This window comes from Erinaceus europaeus, chromosome 10 (genome assembly GCF_950295315.1).
Source record: "Erinaceus europaeus chromosome 10, mEriEur2.1, whole genome shotgun sequence".
Lineage (NCBI taxonomy): Eukaryota > Metazoa > Chordata > Mammalia > Eulipotyphla > Erinaceidae > Erinaceus > Erinaceus europaeus.
This window is the reverse complement of record NC_080171.1, coordinates 108,558,575-108,578,742: the sequence shown is the minus strand read 5'-3', so window position 1 is coordinate 108,578,742 and position 20,168 is coordinate 108,558,575. Positions and strand designations below refer to the sequence as shown.

General features: G+C 40.6%; 1 long non-coding RNA gene across 1 annotated transcript; it reads left to right on the top strand.

The window, feature by feature from the left end:
* The first annotated feature begins 13,523 nt into the window (after positions 1 to 13,523).
* Positions 13,524 to 16,777, top strand: LOC132540782 (uncharacterized). The gene is made up of 2 exons (XR_009551923.1): positions 13,524 to 13,616; positions 16,422 to 16,777. It is a non-coding gene; the product is annotated as an uncharacterized LOC132540782 (long non-coding RNA).
* Positions 16,778 to 20,168: the final 3,391 nt, after the last annotated feature.

Here is a 20,168-nt window from a genome sequence, read left to right as displayed (position 1 = left end):
AGAGAGGAGGGGAAGACAGAGAAGGGGAGAGAAAGATAGACACCTGCAGACCTGCTTCACCGCCTGTGAAGTGACTCCCCTGCTGATGGGGAGCCAGGGTCCTTACGCCTGTCCTTGCTTTGCGCCACGTGCGCTTAACCTGCTGCCCTACTGCCCGACTCCCTACCTTTTTTTTTTTTTAACACCATCTCTTTCTGAAGGAGGCAGGACTCTTCTCATAAGCTAGGATGAGAAACTGGAAAATTAATGGACTTGGTGGTAGTCCCATTAAGAGCTAGATTTCGACTTTAGGGTTGACCATTTAGATGTTTCTCTCTCATTATGTCTACCTCCTGGATGGGCATAGGGGCTGGAGGTTGAGTTCAATTTCCAAAGATCAATGATGTAATCAATAATGTCAATGTAGTGAAGCCTCATGTAATTCCCAAGAAGGCAGGTTTCTTGAAGCTTGAAGCTTCCAGACTGGTGCTGAATAGAGTATCTTCTTGGAGATAAGTGCTCCATGTCCTTTCATACGTTCGGTCATCTTATGTATCTCTTCCATCTTGCTATTTCTGGGTTATATCCTTTTTTTCATAATCAATACTATAGAAAATACACATGATTCTTGTGTTTTGTCAAGCACTCTAGCAAATTAATCAAACCAGCAGAGAGGATTGTGGAAACCATAGCTATACCTGGAAGGTGAAAAGCAGTTAGCTGTTTATGCTCACAACTGGTATATGAAGAGGAAGGCGGTCTGGATAGACTGAAACTTTAGTAAACTGAAACCTAATATCTAGATAGTTTCAGAATTGAGCTGCATTGTTGAATTCTTGAATATCTGATTGGTGCCCAAGAATTGCTTGTTAATATGAGTTTACCCCTGCCCTTACACGCACACGCACGCGCACATACACACCTTAGACTTATATACAAGAATACTTTTTCTACCAGATATTAAATCTCTCCCAAGATTTCCCAGTGTTCATTCATATGTAACCTAGAAACATAAAGGTGAATCAGATCCAATTCTTTCCTGCAAGAACTGCAGTTTCTCTGCTACTCTGTATATTTCGAAATTGTAGCTTAGGGCTTCCTACGTGTAATGGCTTTTAAGCTTGGATATGTAGGAAAAACCACCTTGAACTCAATTATTTTTAATGAAAGAGCGATACAGAGAGAAAGAGAGACCAGAGTACTGCTCAGCCATGACTTATGATGATGGTGCTGGGGATTGGGACATCAGAGCCTTAGGCATGAAGACCTTTTGCATAACTATTATGCTGTTTCCCCATCCCTATTTGCAAATTTTATCTATTTATTTACTTATATTAGAGTTATCATTGGAGCTCAGTGTTGGCACTTTGAATCCACTTCTCCAGGTGGCAATTTCCCCATTCCCCTTCTTTCTTTGATTGGATAGAAAGAAACTGAAAGGGGATGGGGTAATAGTGAGGGAGAAAAATGGGGCTCCAACTTGGGTACCTATGCCTATTAATGTGTGTGCTTAACCAGGTGCCCAGCTCCCTGCAAATTTTACAAACTGCAAATTCTTCTTTATGTAATATTCTAAGTCATAATAGACTTTCTTAAGTTCTTTTCAACTCTAAATAGATTTGCAAGATAGATCAGATCTGCAGCTTGAAGCTGACGCAGGTGGGTATATGCTACACACATTTGGCAGCTGCTGGATCAGAGATTTTTTTCCCAGACACAGAGCAATGATAAGCAACAACATATCAGGGGAAGGAGGATGGAAGCAGTCTAGCCATTGGCAAAATGGAATAGATTATTTGCTAACCACGGAGATAAAAACATAAAACCCACTACAGTTCCAGTCTGCTTTTTAATTTTATCATGTGTTAGCTTTCTAAACTGTACCAGGGATAAAATACTACCATTTTGGGGATGGAGTGGGAGTAGAGATAGGGGTGGGGAGAGGTTTTCATTAGTCTTTCCTGAACAACTGCTCTGATAGTGTTGTGCTTTGATACTAGAACTGTATACTTCAAATCAACACATTTTATGCATATATCCTAGTAATGACATTGTACATAAAGTTAACATATAGTAACACAAAGTTACTTCAGAGCCCTCCGACCTCTAGCACATAGGAACTCAACTCTAGGATTTCACTTCAAGGTCACCTTCAGAAGGATTTGGAGCCTTTTGAATCTCCCTCAAGACTGGGCTGCCCCATATTTCTGCATGTTGTAAGCAGCAGATTCACAGTGAACCACAGCAACACAGTACTTGGAAAGATGAACCAGACACCTTATGTTTCTTTAATTCCATCGTTACTTTCATGTTTAGAATGCAAAATTTTTGCACACTTTAAGGATTAATATATTTTCATTCAGGGCAGCTTTTACTTCACACACTTCCATATTTTAATGAAAGCAGACTGTGAGTTTCAGTCAAAATGTATGGTTCTTTCTAAATTGCAAGTTGGGAACTAAGAAACAAATCAGGAAAACTATATTTACGAAATGCTACAAGCAACACCATTATGTTGAGGAGAGGACTAACAACTGACCCTCCTCCTGGAATCAGATACACAACCTATGATGAGAACAGTGTCGATTTCTCACAATTGTTCTGGCTAATTGAACCTGGAAAAACAGGCAATAGGAAGTGGTCAATTTTAAAAAATATTTTAATCTTATAGAGAAAATGACACTGAAGGACCAGAGCACCACTCATCTCTGGCTTATAGTGTCATTGGGGATTGAACTTTGTACCTCACAGCCTCAGGTATAAGAGCCTCTTGCATAACCATTATGCTGTCTCCCCAGCCCAGTCAAGTCTCTTTAAGATTGTGGAGCTGACTCCCTAAGGACTAATTAACTAAACAGAGCATCTGCCTGTTGTAACTGCTGAGACAGGACTGAATACACTCATTTCTAAGCAAAATAGTAGGGGCCTGGACAGTGGCTCACCTCGTTAAACACACATAATACTATGTGAGAGGGCCTGCCTGCATAAGGACCCAGGCTTGAATGCCTGCTTCCAACCTGCAATTGGGATACTTCTTGGGTGGTGGAGCATGTCTGCAGGTTTCTCTCTCTCTCTGTTTTTAAAATAATTTTTAAAAATTTATTTATGTGAAATATAGGAGGAGATAGAAAGAATCAGACATCACTCTCATACATATGCTACCATGAATTGAACTCAGGTCCTCATGCTTGAGAGTTCAATGCTTTATCCACTGCACCACCTCCTGGACCACTTCTCTCCCTCTCTAGCAACCTCTCTTCTCTCAGTTTCTCTGTCCTATCGAATAAAATAGAAAGCGGGGGAAAAAAAGGCCGCCAGGAACAGTGGATTCCTAGTCCCAGAGATAAGCCTGAAAGCAAAAAAAAAGCAGAAGAATAAAGATTCTTGCTTCTGGTACTAATTCACCCACTCACTTGTCCACCTTTCTTCCATTCATCTAACAAATCTTTGCTCTTCTGTTACTATGTATCTCTCAGTTCTGAGAGTGGAGACATAAGATTTCCAGCTCCATGAAACTTCAATACTCATTCTGTGGGGACAATCAGGTAATAGCAAGTAGGAAAGATATACATTGGTCAGAAGGTAGTGAGTGCCACAGGGACTAGTTAAGCAGGGAAGGAGGAGGACAAGGAGAGCCACCTAGTATCAGAGATGCCGCACTTGTTTTATTAACAGTGACTGAAGCAGGGCTTTGCCTTAAGAGTCACTTGAGCAGAGGATCAAAGAAACAGAGGGGAGGGTTGCATGTGGAGATTTAAGGAAATGGAATCAAAACACCTGGCATGCAAGTGCCATAGCTCTGAACCAAGTGCATTCTTAGTTTCCTGAGAACAAAGGTGGTTCATGTGGGTAGAGGGAGGTGGCAAGAGGGAAGGGGTAGGAAAAAATGTGAAAGAACAAGTCAGCTGTGCAAGTCATGTACAGCTGAAGATCTTTTCCTAGTAAGTTCGGGGAGATGAGAAGCAACAGGAAGGCTAGTTACGGAGGAAAGACAGGATCTGACAGGTTTTATAGGGATTGGCCTGCTGTTACTTGATTAGATCAGGGAGGTGGACAAACTTGAGAGCCAAATCTGATACTCTATCTGCTTTTGCACAACCTCAGAGAGATAAGTGGTTTTCATTTTTTTTCTGGTTTTCGTATTGTTAATCAATTGGGGGGGGGGTTAAAATTGAGTAATACTTTGCGGCATAAGAAAACTATGCAGAATTCAACTATTTATATCCATTGGCTTGTGTATTACCTGTGACTGCTTACTACCAGAACAAGATTGAGTAATTGTGACAGAACAGCATATATATATATATTCAGATATCAAACAGCAAAAGATACTATCTGAGCCTTTGCAGAAAATAAGGTTTACCTGTGTCTGGATTAGGCATCTAAGGGTTAATGGTGAAAGCTGGAAGACCAGTAAGAATCTTCAGTAGTCCAAATAGAGTTCACCAGAGATGGTGAAGAGAAATAGTTGGACTATAAAGGTACTTTGATAGTAGAGAAAGCAGGATTCAATAAAAAATCTAGAGGGCCAGGTGGTGGCACACCAGTTCAGTGTACCTAGTACTAAGCACAAGGACAATCACAAGGATCTGGTTTTGAAGCCCCAGCTCCCCACCTGCAGGGGGATACTCTTCAAGTGGTGCAGCAGATCTACAAGTGTTTATCTTTGTCTCCCCTTCTTTATCTCTCCTCCCCTATCAATTTCTCTCTGTCCTATCCAATAAAATGGAAAGAAATGGCTTCCAGGAGCAGTGGATTCTTAGTGCTGGCACTGAACCCCAGAAATAACCCTGCAGGCAATAATAAAAAAATAATAATAACAACAAATAGACTTCCTAGCTTTTTCCAAAATGGAGACCCCCATATCTCATTTGCTATATTCTTACCTTTAGGCTCCTGATTATTAAACAATTTGTTCTGCTTTGTATCTTTTTTTAAAAAAAATTTTATTTATAAGAAGGAAACACTGACAAAAACCATAGGATAAGAGGGTCACGACTTCACACAATATGCTTTATATCTTAAGGCTTTTCAGCCACCAAGTTGCAGTTGCTATCATGGTGCCAACCTGACTTCCCCAAGCAGATAACCCCACTGATGTGTCCTGGAATCCCACCTCCCCAGAGCCTTACCCAACTAGGGAAAGATAGAAATAGGCTGGAGGTAAGGATCGACCTGCCAACATCTATGCCCAGTGAAGAAGCAATTAAAGAAGCCCGACCTTCCACCTTCTGCATCCCCATAGGGGATTGTTGGTCCATACTCCCAAAGGGATAAAGAATAGGGAACTTTCCAATGGAGGAGAGGGGATATGGAATTCTGGTGGTGGGAACTGTATGGCATTGTACCCCTTTTACCCTACAGTCTTGTTAATCATTATGAAATCCATAGAAAAATAATACATAGTAGTGAAGTACATGAGGGAAAAGAGGCATTTAGGTGGCCAAGAATAGAACCTGCACATTGGTGTTAAGGTAGCTGTTTACTTAAATAGGGATGCCTCAGGAGGAGCAGGGGGAGTGTGTGTGTGTGTGTGTGTGTGTGTGTGTGTGTGTGTGTGTGTGTGTGTGTGTGTGTTTAAAGATGAGACAGGAGTCTAGGGAGGTCATGTCATGGTCCTAACCTGGTAGGGATATCTGAGTACTCTCTCTTTTCAATGTACCTAACTTAGCTCTGTTAGCTGCAAAGTCCTAAAATCAAGGGCTACCTATAATTTTGAGGTATTCCTACTCACTGACATGAATTTTTAAAATCTATATTTTAATTATTTTGTTTGAGTAACAGGGAAAGATAAAGACAAAGAGAGATGCAGAGAGACCAGAGGACTACTGAGCTCTGACATATAGTGGTACAGGGAATTGAACTGGGAGCCTCAGCCATGAAAGTCTTTTGCATAACTTCACTGACATGGAGTTTAAAGTCTGTTAGACAGACATCTGACTAACCTATGGGACATTACATGAATTGCAATGCACAAAGAGGTGTCAACAAAATAAATGTGACTAGGTGTATTGCATCAAAGCAAAGGCCTCTGGGGAAGGAGAAGAGAGAGAGGTGAAAGACAAGTGTGGGATCCTGGTGCATAATGAAATTATACTCATATGTCAATGATTGTATTGTCAAGTGTTAAGCCCCTCCTTAAAAAAAATTAGAACTATTAGACTATATTGCACTAGATCAGGTTCCCTCAGAAACTGCTTCCGAGACACAGAATGATATGCAAACCTTTCATTTAGGAAATCATCTTATGAACTAAAGGCAGTAAAAAGGGTGAGGTGAGGGAGAAAGGAAAAGAAAATATGCAGTCAGTGGGTCACTGTTCCTTCCACGCAGAGGGCATTAACTCTTGCTGGAGATATCTAGAAGACTAGAGAAAATAAATCTCTTGAGTTATACTGGAATTGGCATATTGCACCAAAGTAAAAGACTCTAGGTGGGTGCAGGGGGAGAATACAGGTCCAAGAAGGATGATAGAGGACCTAGTGGGGGTTGTATTGTCATATGGGAAACTGGGAAATATTATGCATGTACAAACTATCGCATTCACTGTCAAATGTAAAACACTAATTCCTCAATAAAGAAATTAAAAAATAAATAAATCTCTGAGTTATTCTTAAAACCAGAAGAGTTTCTAAAGACTCAAGGAATTGTTGTCATTTTAGTCTCTGTACACTCCACTCTGTACAGATCCTTCTGTAGCTAAAGCTATAATGTCTTTATGTAATATACCTGCTAAATTGCTACAAGCATTTTCAATAGTATGGTTTCAATATCTATTTTTATTAGAAACAAACATATTTTCCTTTTGTTGCTAATGAAAAGAAAAAAACATGGCTTGATTTACTGTGGACAACGGAATAATCTTCTTGCCCTAAAGCTAGAGGGACGGCAATTTGTGCTACGTAGAAACAGAAGCACTAAAATGCAATTCAGCAGAGAAACCTAAAATACCACAGTAAGATACCACTCTTACCATTTAGCTTACCAAAATTTTTTTTTCTTTTGCCTCCAGGGTTATTGATGGGGCTCAGTGCCTGCACTATGAAGCATCCCTGCTACAGGTGGGGAGCTGAGGGGCTCGAACCTGAATCCCTGCTTAGGTCCTTGCACATACTACTATGTGCACTTAACCAGGTGTGCCATGGGCCGGCCCCACTTACAAAAGATATTTAAAGAGGTAGAAGCAGATTTCGTGGATAAAAATGCTAATTTTGCATTTGAATTTTAGGTATCTGAAAGACTGAACAAGTTCTTTAAACTCACACTTCTTTTTCTGTGTATGAATTATTCAAATTACTCTACAGCTAGATAAAAGGGAAATAGCAATCAAGCTGTTTTCATAGAGATAGAAACAAAGAAACATACACATGTGAATAATATTAGTTATTAGGAAAATCACCCTCACATGGAGAGAAAGACAAGCTAAAGAGAGAAACTCCTCCACAGTACTTTTACATTGATTTCTAATAAATACACATTTTGTATTTATAGTGCTAACTCCATGCTCCTAAAACATTTGGGATTCACTGAGCAGTAAGAGCAGTGGGAACAAACCTTGTTATAATACTGTCATTTATTATTATGAAATATGGAAATATAGTGACAACATATACTGTCATAATGTTTGGTCTTTGGAGGCTTCTTAAAGTTCAAAGCAAAAAAGATGAAAAGAATGCCCTACAGACTGGGAGTACGGACTGACCAGTCAACGCCCATGTTCAGCGGGGAAGCAATTACAGAAGCCAGACCTTCCACCTTCTGCAACCCTCAACGACCCTGGGTCCATGCTCCCAGAGGGCTAGAGAATGGGAAAGCTATCATGGGAGGGGGTGGGTTATGGAGACTGGGTGGTGGGAATTGTATGGAGTTGTACCCCTCCTACCTTATGTTTTTGTTCATTAATCCTTTCTTAAATAAAAAATTAAAAAAGAAAGAAAGAAAGGAAGAAAGAAAGAAAGAAAGAAAGAAAGAAAGAAAGAAAGAATGCCCTATTACTTGTAACCTGCCCCTTTAAACTACATCTGAGTTAATGTTAATGAAGTGACTTTTGGAAGACCTCAGATAACCTAAAACGAAGCATGATTGCCAGGGGACCAACCACAACACACACCACCGCCCTTTGGGGAGATTGAATTCAAACATGAATAGCAAATGATGTAATAAGTCATGGCTAAGTAGCCAAGCCTCCCTAAAACCTCAAAGTTCAGACAGCTTCCAGTTTTGTGAACAGGTCAAGGAGAGAGCACTGTCCTTAGAGGGCAAATGGAAGCTCCTCCATCTGACTGCTCCTGAGTTACTTTCTTTTCTAACAAGCCCATAGCCTAGTATGTGTTCTCAGGACTTCTGTGAGCTACTCTAGTAAATTAATCAAATCAAGTTGGCCATGGAAACCTTTGATTTACAGTAAGTAAATCAGAAACACAGGTAATAGTAGTTGGTATTTTAAGTGAGAGCAGGTGTAGCCTTTTAGGACTGAGCTCTTAACCTGTGGGATCTACTATCTCCAAACAGATTGTGTCAGAATTGAATACAATTCTAAGACAGCCAGAATAATTGCTGTTATAGAATTGCTTGATAGGGAGAAATCCCATAACTGAGTTAAAGATATATTTAGAGAATATAGTGTAAAGGAAAACAACATCATCTTTCCTTTACAAGAACCAGTGACTCAAGGTATTAGATGAGTTGCTGAGTGGTTACAAAGTTCTAAGTCTTAATGATAAGTATTTTATTTTTTCCTCTTTATTTTTTAAATTTTTTATTTATTATTGGATAGAGAAAAATTGAGAGGGGATGGGGAGATAGAGAAGGGGAGAGAGACACCTACAGCTCTGCTTCACCATTTGAAGCTTTCTCCCTGCAGGTGGGAATTGGGGACTTGAACTTGGATCCTTGAGCACTATAATGTGAGCACTTAACCAAGTGTGCCACGACCTGACCCCAAGTCTTTTCTTTTTTTTTTTTATATTTATTTATTTATTCCCTTTTGTTGCCCTTGTTTTTTGTTTGTTTGTTTGTTTGTTTTGCCCTTGTTTTATTGTTGTAGTTATTATTGTTGTTGTTGAATGGGACAGAGAGAAATGGAGAGAGGAGGGGAAGACAGAGACAGAGGGGGAGAGAAAGATAGACACTTGCTCACCTGCTTCACTGCTTGTGAAGCGACTCCCCTGCAGGTGGAGAGCTGGGGGCTTGAACCCGGATCTTTACACTGATCTTGCGCTTTGGCTACCTGCGCTTAACCGCTGTGCTACAGCCCAACTCCCATATTTTCTTTTATTATCTGTCAATTAAGAGTGTATACGCAGTATAAAGAAAATGAAACTATTTCATAAAATTATGATTGTTATTATGGATAGGATGTCCACAGCAAGGGCAATGATCAGGAAATATGCTTCCATCATTTATTATTATAAAATTAATAGATAAGTAGTGGAAAAATAGAGTGTCCTAAACATAATATTATTTCAAGTTTAGAAATGAATTAGCATCCTATCTTAGGAGTACCAGCCGAGTTTTGCCATTTCTGAACTCTTAACTAGATAATCAGTGTGTATGTGCACACATGTACGCACACATGCAATCTTTGTTCAACTAACTTAAAAATACTTTTCTTTAAATTATTTCCCACTCATCCCATAATCTTGTTGATCATTGTTAAAACACTAATAAAAAAAAAAAACCTAAAAGACTACCCCCCCCAATAATACTTTTCCTTAAAAGACCACTTGAAAAATCTTTTAGTTGGGGCCAAATAGTGGTGCATGGTACCTTATGTGTAAAGACGTGGATTCAAAACACCACCTCCTGTCCCCACCTGCAGAAGGGATGCTTCACCAGTGCTGCTGCAGGTGTCTCTCCCTCTCTAGCTCCCTTTCCCTCAGTGTCTTTGTCTCTCACCTTTATAAAAAGGGGGAAGGAGGGGAAGCAGCTGGTGGAGTCGTCCTGCAGGCTCATAACGCTGGTGGAAAGAAATCATTTAACTAAGACAGCTCATATGTGAAAGTATTTTGACTCATTACTTTGCTTAAGATAATATCTTGTAGGAGGGTATCTTTGAGTAGAGTTTGACTAATGTCAGCCATTCATCCTTAAAATGTGAACCCTAGAGCATCTCACTTGCTATTAATGGCTAGAAATCAAGACCACCCCCATTCTCAAAGATACTCCCTTTGACATTGTGTGGGAAGAGAGATCAGTGCTGTGAAGATTGCTGAATGTCCCAAAACTGGTTTGGGAAGCTGTCTAAAAAAATAGTGCAAGTCAGATTCCTGAAGATAGTTCCCATCAAGGGCAATTTTTTTGTTTGTTTTTTTGTTTAACCAGCTCTGGCTATGGTGGTAGGAGGATTGAATTTGGGACTTTGGAGCCTCAGGTATGAGAGTCTCTTTGTATCACCATTATGCTGCCTCCCTTGTCCAAAGCTTTAGTTATGCTCTTGCACTCTCTTCTTAATTTTTATTATTAATTTTAATTTTAATTTTTTTTACCAGAGTACTGATTAGTGTGGTTTATGGTGGGAGAGGGCAGTTGGGAGGGGTTGAATCTGGGTCTTCAGAGCCTCAGGCATGAGAGTCTCTTTGTATAGCCATTATGTTATCTAACCCCCCCTTGAGCAATTCTTTGGGACAGACTGGATACAAGGAAGGACTCCTGTAAAATTGGGAAGTGGAAGAGTTGCACAGCTGGTGGTCATGTGCAAGTCAGTGTCTGTGTGCTGATGCCTCTGGGTAGAACGTCTGAGATGAGACTTGCAGTCCTGGTAGCTTTTCTAGCAGCAGAGGGGTCATCATTTTGCACCTGCTGGCTGTAATACATAAGGTGTTTGGTCTGCTACTTACTAGCCCTTCAATGATACCCTCCTAGAAACCTGATTTCCTATCTTCTTGGCTTTAAGGCGATATCCAAAGCACAAAAGCAGGGCTGGTCTTTTTTCTTACTCAGCTCACAGGCAACTAGACATAATTTAGCTTGCTTCCTCCTCAAATCAACCCTCCCATAAGACCAAGACCAGCCTTTAGAAATGTTGTCTTTATGGGGAGCCGGGTGGTGACGCACCTGATTGAGTGCATATGTTACACCTGGTTGAGTGCATACGTTACAAGGTGCAAGGACTCAGGTTCGAGCCCCTGGTCCTCACCTGCAGGGGGAAAGCTTTGCAAGTGGTGAAGTAGTGCTACTGTAGGTGTCTCCTTATCTCTTTCCCTCTCTATCACCCCCTCCTCTCTCAATTTCTGACTGTCTCTATCCAATAAATAAAGATAATTTAAAAAAGAAAAGAAATGTCTTTTTGAAGGCTAAGCATTTCTTTTCAACACTTACTGACTTTGCATACTTCTGTGAGTGGTATCATTACAACCTGGCCTTCTTCATACTAATTTGTAAAAGATTTTTTATAAATTAAAAGAAGAAACTAGGGAGTCAGGCGGTGGCGCAGTGGGATAAGCGCACGTGGCGCAAAGCGCAAGGACCTGCGGGAGGATCGAGGTTCGAGCCCCCGGCTCCCCACCTGCAGGGGAGTCGCTTCACAGGCGGTGAAGCAGGTCTGCAGGTGTCTCTCTTTCTCTCTCCCTCTCTGTCTTCCCCTCCTCTCTCCATTTCTCTCTGTCCTATCCAACAACGACAACATCAATAACCACAACAATGTTAAACAACAAGGGCAACAAAAAAGAAGAAACTTTTATATGTTATTATTAACCACCACCACAAATGTCTTGGGCTTCTCAGTTCTAAACATTTTAGTGGTGCTTTTTATGTGAAGAACTTCATATTTTTATGAAGTGATAGACTCTCTAGTTTTATAACCATTTTTTCACTTTTATGTATCTGGATTAACATCACCTGCATTCTTGGGGGACAGCATAATGGTTATGCAAAAGGTTTTCATGCCTGAGGCTCTGAGGTTCCAGGTTTGACCCCCAACACCACCATAAACCAGAACTGAGCAGTGCTCTTCTTTCTTTTTTTTAATTTTATTTTTTTATTATCCTTATTTATTGGATAGAAACAGCCAGAAATCTAGAGGGAAGGGGGAGATAGAGAGGGAGAGAGACAGAGAGACACCTGCAGCACTGCTTCACCACTTGTGAAGCTTTCCTCCTGCAGGTGGGGATCAGAGACTTGAACTTGAGTCCTTGCATATTGTGATGTGTGCACTTAACCAGGTACGCTACCACCCGGCCCTCAGCACTCTCTCTCTCTCTCTCTCTCTCTCTCTCTCTCTCTCTTTCTATCTTTCTTTCTTTCCTTCTGCCTATCTCTGATTAAAGTAAATAAAATAAAAAATTCCACCTTTCTATTATACTATATTATGATTTTTTTCCCCTGGGGTCAGGATTCTGAGATAGTAGGTGCTTCTTTTCTTATTTTTATACCTAGTCCAGTGCCTGGTTCCTAGTGTATTGTCTGACATAGGAAAATAGTTAAATAAATAAAATAAATGTTTGTTGACTAAATATGATGTTATTTTACAAAATTTTTAAATATATATATATATATATATGTCTTCACTGGGGTCTTAACGCTTTAGACAGACATTTTAAAAACAGAGATGGGAAACAACAAGGGCAACAGAAGCGGAAGAAGTGGCCTCTAGGAGCAGTGGGTTCATGGTGCAGCCACTGGGCCCCGAAGAATTCCCTGGAGGCAAAAAAAAGAGATGGAGCTGAGCAGTGGCTTAGCGGGTTAAGCACATGTAACACAAAGCCCAAGGACCAGCTTAGGATCCAACCCAGCTCCCCACCTCCAGGGGAATCGCTTTACAGGCGGTAAAGGAGGTCTGCAGGTGTCTGTCTTTCTCTCCCTCTTTCTGTCTTCCCCTCCCCTCTCAATTTCTCTCTGTCCTATCCAACAATGACGACAATAATAGTAACAACACTGATGAACAAAAGGGAAAAAATGGCCTCCAGGAGCTGTGGATTCGTGGTGCAGGCACCAAGCCCCAGCAATAACCCTGGAGGCAAATAAAATAAAATAAAATAAATAGGGATAAAGAGAAATTGAGAGGGGAAATAGAGGGGAAGGGAGAGAGAAGGAGGGAAATCAGCAGCCCTGCTCCAGCACCCTGAAATTTAGGGAGAATACTTGCAAAAGGGCAAGCGCTAAATATTAAAATGAAGTACAAGAAGTTATGGTAAATTAAGCCACCCACCTCTCTTGCCCTCCCCTCCAGAAAAATATACCGAAAAGAAAAATACACTAAAACAAATGAAGACAATATAAAAGAATTATGGAACAGCACCATATTCACACCACTGGGGTAAAAGAACAACAACAACAAACAAGAGTTTCAGGACAGAATGCATATTTGAAGAATTTCCAGCTGAGAATTTCTCAAATTTAAAGTGAACAGACCCTAAGATTCAGATGCCTCAAATGGCTCCAAGAAGCATGTATCTAAACCCAAGTTTACCAAGGCACACTATAGTTAAAAAGACAAAGATCAACGACAAAGAGAGGATTCTGAAGGCCGTCAGAGAGATTATCAAGGAAATCCCCTAAGACTATCAGCTGATTTCTCAGTAAATACTCCAAAAGCTGGAAAGAATTGGCAGAGCATATTCAAAGTTCTGAATGAAAATGATCTACACCCAAGAATACTCTATCCTGGTGGTAGAAGAGAGAAGGAGGTAGAAGGAGAGGTAATTCAAGAGACTCTGATGGAGGAATATTGGTATTTTGGTGGGGTGGGGGTAGTGGGGTAGGAATTTTGAAGAGGTGAAAAGTGTATTTCAAAATACTTATTGGCATGCAAACCAAGGTTACATAATTAAATGCTAATAAAAATTTAAAAACAAATTCTCTCTGGTCTTGTAATAATGGACTTTTATGTACCTTTTTAAATGTCAGTAGACTATTCTCCAAGAATGAACAAGTTTATAACATCACTCTGATGACTTTTCTAGCCTATGTACTCATTAGTAGTGTTCTCCTGGCTGCTGGCTAGTGTTTGTTGTAAGGTCATTTAAGAGATTCTAACAGTGGTTTGGTAGAGTGGAAGTGTGAAAAGAAGGAAAAGTTAAGAACAAGCATCTTTTTTTGTGAGGCTAGTCCCAGGTCCAACTCTGCAATAGTTTCCTAGGGCATGTCCTTTCTCACTGATGACTGGCCTTTGTGGTTATCTAGCCAAAGCCTTTCCAGAAGCCAGAGATCTTGGGGTGGTGGTGGTGGTGGTTGGTGTTGGTGGTAGGGGTGTAATACCTACCTGTGGGGAGGGAGAGCAAAACTCTGGGGTTTAGAATTAAGAATGAAATTATTTGATTTAGAGAAACTCAAAACATCAAGTCAGGTAAGAACCTTAAATACTAGCGTGCTATAAGATCTCTTGACAAAAATTCAGCTGTGAGTTTAAGATTTTGACTTTCAGTGATTTCAGTCCAGTGGCTTCAGATTTTTTCAGTGATCCACAGTAAGAATTGCATTTTAGAATTTAAGTCAACCCATGCTCGGGGGCCAGGCATGACTCACCTATGCACATATTACAGTGTGAAAGGACCTGGGGTCAAGCCCCTGGCCCCACCTGCAGGGAGAAATCTTCATAAGTGAAACAGGGCTGCAGGTGTCTCTCTGTCTCTCTTCCTTTCTACTTCCTCCTCCCCTTTCAATTTCTCTCTGGCTATCTCTGATAAGAAAGGAAGAAGAAAAGAAAGAAAGAAAGGAAAGAAAGAAAGGAAAGAAAGAAAGAAGTAAAATCAACTCATGCTCATGGAACAGGTATAACTAAAACAAGATTCTTTCAGTTTATTTTAGTATGTGCAATATAGCTTGCTACTATCTTTTTCTTTTTTATAGTGTTACCTTTTTCTGTCTCTTTTCTTACTATCACTTTATTGGGGGTGAGTTAATGGTTTACAGTATAGTTGTTGACACATGCAGTTTGCTATTTTCAATTTAACTCTATTCTGTTGTTAGTTTTAAATGCTGGGTCATAGCCCACTGCATTATTTTTTTAAAATTGACTTTACTTTGGGTAGGAACAGAGAGAAATTCTGAGGGGAGGGGAAGATAGAAAGGTAGATAGAGGTGGCACAGCTATATACAAATAATGTCAAAGGACATAAATTATGGTGGTGTTATGTATAATACAGCAATTCCTAACAAAGGGATATTTCAAGGTTAACCCAATTGCCAAATAATGTGATTATAGCTATAACTATCTATTGTCTTCTTAAACCCTGAGACAGCAGGAACCTCTCACTTCCTCTATAGAGCCTATATTTCCCCCAGTCCTGGAACCTCTAGGGTGGGGCTCACTTTCCTGCATGCTTCTTTCAAGTCATACCAAATGATATTGCATCCGCCAATCCCAATAATCAACGCAATGAGTACCACCTCAGCATGCTTCAAGTCAGACTGTGTCCAGAGACGTCAGCCATGGAATGTCAACTCTTCACCCTCATTACTCAGGTGAGATATTTCCTTTCATAGTATTCACTAATTCCATTCCAGGCGGTTCACTTCTTAACAAAGTCCCAAAACCTAGCTATAGACCAGGTTCCATAAGATAGAGCATATGTTCACATGTACCCATAAATTAGGGCAAAATATATACCTGAAAGCAAAAATACACAATGGTCTGTAGTGGGTCAGTATAAAGTTCATACTTTATAATAGTGTCTACTTAGACTTAGATACCCTCCTCACCTACTTCCTATTAAAGTTCTCTCACTCACTCCAAAGCTAATCTCGTCATAGCAAGGACTGCAAAAGCTGAATAAGGGCAAGAGACTGGCATACTTTAACGATGACTCTTTAGTCACTATCAGGCCACAGCATCAGCTGGGTCCCTATTCGGAGAGTCCTGAGATTCACAAACAGATGTGATGGGCCTAGACCTCAAATAAACCCCTCTCTTCATTGTTACCAGTTATCTCTATCAGGAACAACACTTTGTGGGCCCCCATAGGAAGGACCTTGTCCTCAACATGGATCAACAATGGTAGAGAATGTTCCATCCTCTGAAGGGACACTGGACAATACACTTTATGCTACACCTGAGGAAGATGGGTTCTGATATTGGGGCAGCCTGAAACATTCCTACTTATGACCACAGAATGTGAGCTCAGATCTACAGGGATACAGAGGCTCCTAAGCTGAATATGGGCCCCAGATCACATCAAATCTATGGGGTTTATAATCAACAATATTTATACCACTTTCCCATATTTGGGAGCTACTCTCTTCCCTGATCCAGCTTTCTGGTCCTTCTTCCAGCCATGAAAACATCTCCCCAGACAATAACTAGGATCCACTTGCATATCAGATTTCAGGTTCAGGAAAAAACAAACAAACAGGCCCTTTGGAATATAACTAAAATATGCCTACTAGCTATCTACAAAATGGAGACCCCACCACCAACTCTTCATCTGCACTATTCCAGCCTTTAGGTCCATGATTGGTCAACAATTTTTTTGACTTTGTATGTTAACTTTCTTTTCAACCACCAGGTTCAAGATGCTAACATGATGCCGACCAAACTTCCCTGGACAGACAACCCCACCAATATGTCCTGGAGCTCCACTTCACCAGAGCCCTTCATCACTAGGGAAAGAGAGAGGCAGCCTGGGAGTATGGATCGACCAGTCAATGCCCATGTTCAGTGGGGAAGCAATTACAGAATCCAGACCTTCAACCTTCTGCATCCCACAATGACCTTGAGTCCATGCTCCCAAAGAGTTACAGAATGGGATAGCTATCAGGGAAGGGGTTGGGATACAGAGTTCTGGTGGTGGGAATTGTGTGGAGTTGTACCCCTCTTATCCTATGGTTTAGTCAATGTTTCCTTTTTATAAATAAAATTTTTTTTTAAAAAGCCAAGGTTTGGTCAAAGCTGGGAAACAGCCATCTACATCTTGATGTTTCTCAAGGTTTCAGGCAGTAAATCACAAGGAGAGAGAAATAAAAAGGTATTTGTTGAAATTAAAAAAAAAAAGAAAAAAAGGTAGATAGAGGGGCCTGGTGGTGGCATACCTAGTTAAGCATACACATGCAAGGACCCAGATTCAAGCCTCTGATCCCCACCTGCAGAGGGAAGTCTTCATAAGTGATAAAGTAGGGCTGCAGGTGTCTCTCTGTCTCCTTCCTTCTCTATCTCCCCCTCCCCTCTCAGTTTCTCTCAGTCTCTATCTAATGAGTAAATAAATAATAATTTAAAAGAGAGAGGAAGGTAGAGCCACCTGCAGTAATGAAGCTTATCCTTGCAGGTGGGGGTTGAGGGGCTTGAGCCCAGGTCCTTGTACACTATAATACGTACATTTAACCAAGTGGGCCTTTGTACAGCTCTAGCATTAATTTTAAGGTCTGTGTGTGAAGACTGCTCAAGTCTATGCAAAGAATGATATCTTAATTTTCTGAGACTAGTGTTGTTAAAATTTGGAGCTCCAGCAGGCCGGGCTAGCGTCGTGGCGGTAGACAGAGACAGAGACTCGTAGACACACGGCTGGGCAGGGAAGCTGTATTTCTTTATTCAGGAACAACGATTAATAAACTAACTCAAACTAATCACCAAACAGAACTCTCTTGCCTCCTTCCCCCGTGGCGGCGCCAAGAACTCTCTCACTCTCTCACTCTGGAACCCTGTTGGGGTTCCTTGGGGCGGGAACAAGCGGGCCCGCGAAACTAGCAGGACTAACCCACAATCAACTAGAGATGGGGGGGAAGGGGACCAAGCCACTATGAAGAATACCAACAGACTAGGATAGGAGTGACTAATTACTACATGTGAGGTTATGGAGGACTGTCATGTGTCCCATACTGGTATCATAAGCAGGTGAAGAAAGCTTGGAATTCATCTTGTTAAGAAAACACCAGCCATAACTTGTTAAGTACTGTGTATCGGACTGAAAATGAAAAGTGAAAGAGAGAGAGAGAGAAGTTACAAAGACTATTATTTCAAAATATTTGTACATTTGTCCTTGGGTTATCATGAGTGGAGTGGCAGATCAGAATGACGGCATGGAAGACACAATAGGGAACTGAGGAGACAGCATAATGTTTATGGAAAAGGCTTTCATACCTGAGGCTCTGAGGTCCCAAATTCAATCCCCAGCACCACCATAATCCAGAGTTTAGTAGTGTTCTGGTCTTTCTCTATGCCTTTCTTCCCATATCTCTAATTCATAAAATAAAATAAAATAAATGTTAACATAAGAGTCTTTCTGAAGGAGAAATCGCTTATACCCTCTTATACACTCGCTTCTTTTTGCTAACCGTACAAAATCAGAATCTGTTAGTAGAATCAACCTGGAAATGGTAGCACATTCTTGGTCTGGTGATGTGAGAGGGATATAGGGTAGGAGCTAAGCAGACAGCATGATCTTTTTAATAACACAAAGTTCACAAATGTTTTTTCTCCCACTCTTGGGAAAGTAAAAGGAAATAAATTAGAGGCACATGCCAGGACCTTCAACCTCCCTGCCTCCCACCAACTTCTAGAACAACTAAACATCAAGCATCCCTTCCTAGTTTCCTTTCTGTGTGAACATGCATGAGCGATGGGAAAGAGATATACTTGAGACCAGTACATTTTTAACTCCCTGGGAGGTATTTTCTATCTAAACATGCCTTCATTTGGTCCTTCAAAGATGAAATAATGAAGCAACTTTCCCTGAGTGCCATATCTTATTCTATCATCAACTTTTATAGACTTGAACACTACATCAATTAACACCTTTTAACTCAGGACAAACTCCTCCTCTGGGAATAACTTTATCCTAGAAGAAATGCAGATATGAGCAAGGCCAATGCCATACTGTAGTTTCAGAGTAAAACACTCCCTTCTACCAGTAGAACTTGCTGTAAAGAGCAAGCCTTTCCCACAGACAGGCATGCAAAAAACCAAAAAACTTAAATTATTTTTAAAATTTCTTTATTGGGGAATTAATGTTTTACAGTTGACAGTAAATACAATAGTTTGTACATGCATAACATTTCTCAGTTTTCCACATAACAATACACCCCCACTAGGTCCTCTGTCATCCTTCTTGGACCTGTATTCTCCCCACCCACCAACCTCAGAGTCTTTTACTTTGGTGCAACATGCCAATTTCAGTTCAAGTTCTCCTTGTGTTTTCTCTTCTGGTCTTGTCTTTCAACTTCTGCCTGAGAGTGAGATCATCCCATATTCATCCTTCTGTTTCTGACTTATTTCACTTAACATGAATTTTTCAAGGTCCATTCAAGATCGGCTGAAAATGGTGAAGTCATCATTTTTTATAGCTGAGTAGTATTCCATTGTGTATATATACCACAACTTGCTCAGCCACTCATCTGTTGTTGGACATCTGGGTTGCTTCCAGGTTTTGGCTATTACAAATTGTGCTGCTAAGATCTGTACACAGATCTTTTTGGATGAGTGTGTTGGGTTCCTTAGGATATATCCCCAGGAGAGGAATTGCAGTATCATAGGGTAGGTCCATTTCTAGTCTTCTGCAAGTTCTTAATTTTTTTTTTGTTAGTATAAAACTCTATTTTGAAGTTCCCACACCAGCCCATGTGGAAGTATAACCTTAGACATTGCAGGATAAATTCCTTCCTACATTTTCCCTTTTCCCATTACTCTCCTATTATACTTTACATTCTGGAGGCCCCATTTAAAAAAATTTTATTTATAAAAAAGAAACACTGACAAAAAAAACATAGAATAAGACTGAGTACAACCCCACAATTCCCACCACCAGAACTCCATATCCCTTCCCCTCCCTACTATAGATTTCCTACTCTTTATCCCTCTGGAAGTATGGACCCAGGGTCATATTTATTTGGGTGCAGAAGGTAGAAGTTCTGGCTTCTGATTGCTTCTCCACTGAACATGGGCGTTGACAGGTCAATCCATATTCCCAGACTATCTCTCTCTTTCCCTCGTGGGGTGGGGTTCTGGGGAAGCAGGGCTCCCGGGCACAATGATGGGGTTGTCTGTCTAGGGAAGTCTGGTTGGTATCATGTTAGCATCTGGAACCTGGTGGCTGAAAAAAGAGTTAACATATAGAGCCAAACAAATTGTTGACTAATCATGAAACTAAAGGCTGGAATAGTTCATATGAAGAGTTGGAAGTCTCCATTTTATAGATAGTTAGTAGGCATGTTTTAGTTATATTCCAAAGAGCCCAGGACTATACTAGCTTTTTGGTTTTTTTTCCTGAGCCTGACATCTGATATGCTGGTAGATCCAAGTTATTATCTGGTGAGATGATGTC